Source organism: Schistocerca cancellata, chromosome 2, assembly GCF_023864275.1.
Source record: "Schistocerca cancellata isolate TAMUIC-IGC-003103 chromosome 2, iqSchCanc2.1, whole genome shotgun sequence".
In the NCBI taxonomy this organism is placed as follows: domain Eukaryota; kingdom Metazoa; phylum Arthropoda; class Insecta; order Orthoptera; family Acrididae; genus Schistocerca; species Schistocerca cancellata.
Window position 1 is genome coordinate 1,119,367,193 of NC_064627.1, and position 6,000 is coordinate 1,119,373,192.

The following is a 6,000-nucleotide window of genomic DNA, read 5'->3' on the forward strand; positions in this document are numbered from 1 at the left end:
GATTTTGCTGTTCCAACTAATCTAACCTTTGTGGTCTTCGCATTAATTCTGAAACAGCAAGAAAAAAATTGCTGAGAAATACCATCTCGGTACACGATATGGTATGACTAAATTATGAGAAGTATGACAACGGGAAAACCAGCAAAACTTGTAATTAAATAAAAGAAGCAAATGTAGAACCAAATTTAACAGGTTCCTACATGTATGGAATCACCATTATCACATTCGTTCGTTAAGTATTATCTTGCATTCCCACGATATACCTCTTTCGTTACAATGCTTATGCGTTACGGCTGAACTTACACAAATACAGTTCCTGGAACTGCAAATAGAGCACTAGAGCTAAAGCTCGTATCGTATATAAAGTTGGCCTTCAAATGGTACAATAGAAATTGTTAAAACACACTTCTACAGTGCAGAGGCGATTACGTAGAAACCGGCAGGGAGTAAATACTATTTGATGCCTACCTATGCAAAAAAAAGTCTTAACCCGAGTTGGCGCGGTTTGTTTTTACTATCCAAATAGTGATTACCTAGTAGCTCTGGTAATATGATTAGATTTACATAAAATGCAGTAATTGTAACTTTCGAACTGTGAGACCTGTTTTTTTTCTTTTTTTTAAGTACGAGAGAGATTTTTTCGCGAGATGAATATTTATGCGCCACAACAGAAGTTCTGCTTTCTCGTTTTGCTTACACTTCATTTAATTCAGATTGCTTTCGAGTACGATCATCACTAGCAAACGAATCTTTCTTCATTGGATACCCTATTATCGCAATTTACACACCAGAACTTGAAGTTCTGCAGTTTTCATTATGCTAACGTAATACAGTAGTAAACTTGGCACTGACATTTTATTTTCTATTTATCTGCTGTTTCTCACAGAGCTGTGGATGTGGTAAAACCACAGGAAACAACTGCTCTCACAGCGGAATAACAACAGTACCTAATTGTAGCTGAATGAAACAAACGGAACTCTCCTTGATGCCAAGGGGACTGAAACATGTACTTACCTTCTTTCGCGTTTTCGAAGCCGACTGCTGAACTGCAGCTTTGAGTGCTGAAAATTTTTTATACTTTTCTATATCAGTTTGACTTCTAAGAGTCACGACACAATTTGCGAAGGCTATCAATATTTTGTTCATTCTGAACAAAAGAACAGACATCACATTAATTAAACTGTCAACTAGTGTATCTTTTTCTGTAATGGCTCCACAATAAACTGCCTAATGTTTCAAATGCTATACGTCTAATCACCTCTCGTTTATCTCTGCTGACACACTATCCGTGAGCATTGGTATTCCGCTTGTGGTGAATGCGGCTGCAGAACTAGGGGAAGTACCGTTTGCGTGTGACCGGAATAACTACCGGTACTGCCGTAAAACTGACGGAAGCAGGGAGCACAAATTGCGTTATGGTACTTAAATATGTGTGCCTTATAGTATTGTGGATTTTAATTTTCAGTTAAACACGTATTATCTATTTATGTAATGTAATGTTACGGTACCATATTATAAATGTTGAGCATTCAAATTACACCAGCCACCTCTTTTAATCAGAAGTTGGGCTTCACGAGAATAATTCGTAAAATATTGCCGCCTTAGCCATGTGCAGCTTTCGCACTGCTCTTTCTTCCGTCAAACCTCTGACAGTCTTCTTCAGTCTTGATGTGACCCGCCACGATTCTTTTCTCATACTACTCCCTCCCCCCCCCCCCCCCCCCCATTTTGGAGTATAGCTGTATTTACACTTTATGTTCTTAATTATTTTTAGATATTTGCAGTCTCTGTCTTTCCATTACATATTTTACCCTCTACTGCTCCCCATAGTTATTCCTTGATGTCGTAAAACATGTCTTCCTCTCACCCTACCCCTTCTTCTTGTTCAATATCTACGTTTTCATCTAGGCCTACATCTATACTCTGCAAACCACTGTGAGGTGCATGGCAGAGGATACGTCCCATTGTACCAGTTATTCGGGTTTCTTCCTATTTCATTTTATTATATTATGTTCCTGTAAATCATTTACACGATGTACGAATTGTCACAAGTGTAATTAACGTGCAGAGTACATGCAAAACAAACATAATAGTAGATTATCACTTAATAGCTATTTTCGGAACATTTGTCATGAACATGTCCATAAATGTTAAGACAATAATTTTACTCACATTCAAAGCACTCATTGATGTCATAGAAACTATTGTGTAGAAGGTAATTTTTAAGCTCAGTCTTAAATTTTATTTAATCAGTTATTTCCTCCATGTACACTGGCAGAGCATTGTAAAGTTTTATTCCAAAATAACTTACATGCTTTTAGGTTTCCATTATCCTTATTCTCTTCATGTAAATTTTTACAATTGCGAGTATTATAATGGTTGCAGTCCTTATTGTGTATGTAAATTGTTCAGGTGTGCTCTTGTAAATGGAAGCTTTTAAATATATACAGTGATGGTATTGTGAGTATTTGTAATTGTTTGAAGAGGGGTTTATATTGAGTTCTTGGAGCATTGTGTTATAATTCGAATAGCTGTTTTCTGTAGTTTGAAGGTATCTATTATGCGTAATTTAGCTTACCCCAGAATACTGTACCATAAGAAGCAATATACTGAAAGTAAACAAAATACACTAATCTAGCACAATCTATGCTACATACTCTAGATATTATCCTCAGTATGAAACATGCCGAATTGAGCCTGTAGGAGAAATACTGATATGCTCTTTCAAGCTAAGTTTTTATCAATGTGCAAGCCGAGAAACTCTGTGGATTGCACATTCTCTATCTCTTTGTCACTCAGTTTCAACTGGAGATCATTTCCTTGGGTTGCTTTGCCATATTGCATACAGTTCGTTTTACTTAAGTGTCTATACATTTGCTTTAAACTGCTGTTGTATATATTCAGGACTACCATGTCAGTTGTGGTGGATAGTGATTTTTGTATCATCACTTATAATTATGCTCGCATCGCCTGCAAACAACATAATTTTAGTAGCAATATTTGAGGTCTTTATATCATTTATATAAAGCAAGAATAATAATGGACCATGAACACTGTCCTGCAGGATGCCTATTTCCACATTTTTTTGTATCTGAAGCCCACTTGATTTTTGGGTTATTATGATCTGAAATGATTTCAACAACCCAGGTTCTGTCTTGAAGGTAAGATTTCAACACTTTCTACACAACTCCTATTGCCTCCATCTTGTTTAACAAAATTTTGTGATTTAATGTATCAAAGGCTTTTGATAGCTCTAAGTTGATTTCCAATGCACATTTTTTACTGTTCAAATGGCTCTGAGCACTATGTGACTTAACTTCTGAGCTCATCAGTCGCCTAGAACTTAGAACTAATTAAACCTAACTAACCTAAGGACATCACACACATCCATGCCCGAGGCAGGATTCGAACCTGCGATCGTAGCGGTCGCTCGGTTCCAGACTGCAGCGCCTAGAACCGCACGGCCACTCCGGCTGGCCATTTTTTACTGTCAAGATTCCTGACAATCTCTGATTCTGTGCTGTGGCCTGAATGGAAGCCATGTTGATTGCATTTCAGATGTTTATATGCATCTAAGTAATTTATGGGTCTGATTTTCATTAATTTTGAAAAATGACTGGAGAAGGGAAATTGTTCTGTAATTTTCTATCTTGTATGGATCTCCTTTTTTAAACAGAGATCTAACCTTTGAAATTTTCAATCTCTGTGGAAACACTCCTTTGCTGAAAGAAACTGGCGGTATGTACCAGGGGCTTGATAATTTGTTGGGCAACTTTTTTAATTAGTGACACACACACTTCATCCATACCTGCAGACATTTTTTGGTTGTTTTTACTCTTTATCACTTTTAATATTTCATTTTCATTTGTGGGAGTTAATGTCATACTACTGTCTACTTTTGAAGCTGTTAGTTTCTCATGTTTGGTAAAGTTTTTGCTTAGTGACACAAATACACTTAATATAGTTATTTGCCAGAGCATCACCTTTTAATCTAATGTTTTCACTGTTTTTGAGTACTATTTCCTGAACCACTAGGCTCTTACCTGTTTCCCTTTTCACTGTTTCCCAAGTAGTTCTTGACTGATTGCCCAATTTTCTTATTAATCTATCATTACTTAGTAATTTTGCTTTTGTAATTATCTTTCTATATATTTTTTGTAGTTTATCACATGTTCTTTAAACTTGGGGTCAGTACAACGTTTCAATTTAGAGTCAAGGGTTTTCCTTGTCCAGAAGGAATTTCTAACACCTATCGTAATCCAGGAATTAGTATTTAAATGCATGTATGAGTTTGTTCTGACAAGTTTTTTAGAAAAACACATTTCAAATTTTAACATAAATGGAGAAGAGAAATTATTATATGCAGCTTTTGTGCTTGTTTGTAACAATGCTTCTGCCCATGATTGCTTAACCAATGTATTTACAAAATGACTGCAACTGATAGAGGAGAAAGTTCTTTTGGGCATTTGATGTGAAGCATTTTTAGTCACTGGAGGTGTTCCATTCATGTATGGAGTGCGGGAAGAATGATTATTGTAATGCGTCTGTGCGTGCAGTAATTATTATAATCTTATCCTCAAGATGCCTAAGAGAGCAATACACAGGTGGTTTTAGTATATTCATAGAGTAATAATTTAAAGCCAGTTCTTGAAACTTTGTTAATAGACTTTCTCGGGATAGTTTACATCTATCTTCAACAGTCTTCCAGTTCAGTTTCTTCATTGTTTCTGTGACACTTTTCCAAGGACTAAACAAACCACTGACTATTTGTACTGCCCTTCTCTGTGCAAGTGCAATATCCCCTGTTAGTCCTTTCTGGTATGGGTCCCACATACTGGAACAATATTCTAGACCCAGTGTGTGATTTGTAAGCAATCTTGTTTGTAGATTGACTGCACTTCCCAGTAAACCGAAGTCTACCACCTGCTTTACCATGACTCACCCTATGTCATCATTCCGTTTCATATCCCTATTCGTATGAGTTGGTTGATTCCAATAGTGACTCATTGATATTGCAAAGTTTTATAATTCTGAACATTTCAGCAAGCTGTCAATATTTGCACCACTTTGAAATCTTATCTAGATCTGACTCAGTATTTATGCAGCTATTGTTAGAAAATAGTTCATTATACAAGGTGTACAACTTCGCTTCCACCGTTTTTCCCCAACATTTCAGGCTTGAATGAAACAAATTGGTTACACATGTAACATTCAAAGTATTTTCCATCGCTGACCACTATTTTGTCCCATCTTTTGGGCAGTGTACAAACCCCGCATCGAAAAAATTGTTCATGTTTTGAAGCGATCTATGAATTGATCCAATTTGTGACTCCTTCATGAGATCGGAAGTGTTGGTCAGCCAGGACATGCGCCATTGATCTAAACAGGTGATAGTCAGAAGGTGCAATGTCTGGAGAATACTTTGGGTGGGGTAGGACTTTCCATTTTGACCTCTTTTGCAACGTGGGGTCGAGCGTTGTCATGCTGCAAAATCACTTTATCGTGCCTCTCGCTGTATTGCAGCCATTTGTCTTTTAATGCTCTGCTCAAACGCATTAATTGCATTCAATAGTGAGCACCAGTGATTGTTTCACTTGGGTTTTAACACCTCATAGTACACGATGCTGATGGTCCCGCCAAATGCAGAGCATGATCTTGGAGCCGTGAATATTCGGTTTGGCCAACAATGTGGAAGCATGGCTGGAATATCCCATGTCTTATTGTGTTTAGGGTAATCGTAATGAACCTATTTTTCGTCCCCAGTCACAATGCGATGCAGAAATCCCTTCCGTTTTAGCCTCTGACGCAACTGTTCACAAACACACAAATGCTGTTCAACATCTCATGGTTTCAGCTCACACGGGAGCCAAGTTCCTTCTTTCTGAATCATGCCCATTGCCTTGAGATGTTTTGAAATGGCTTGCTGTGTCACTCCCACAAATCGTGCCAATTTTTCTTGAGTTTGGCGCGGGTCTTCCCTCAGCAATGTCTCCAATTCTG

At 37.4% G+C, this 6,000-nt stretch overlaps 1 protein-coding gene across 1 annotated transcript in view; it reads right to left on the bottom strand.

Moving 5' to 3' along the window:
* LOC126163161 (DNA excision repair protein ERCC-6-like) overlaps positions 1-1,235 on the bottom strand; it is a 145,286-nt gene extending 144,051 nt beyond the window's left edge. The window contains exon 1 of the mRNA XM_049920100.1: positions 1,015-1,235. The gene's annotated coding sequence lies outside the window, so the exon portion shown is untranslated. The remainder of the gene's footprint in view (positions 1-1,014) is intronic.
* Positions 1,236-6,000: the final 4,765 nt, after the last annotated feature.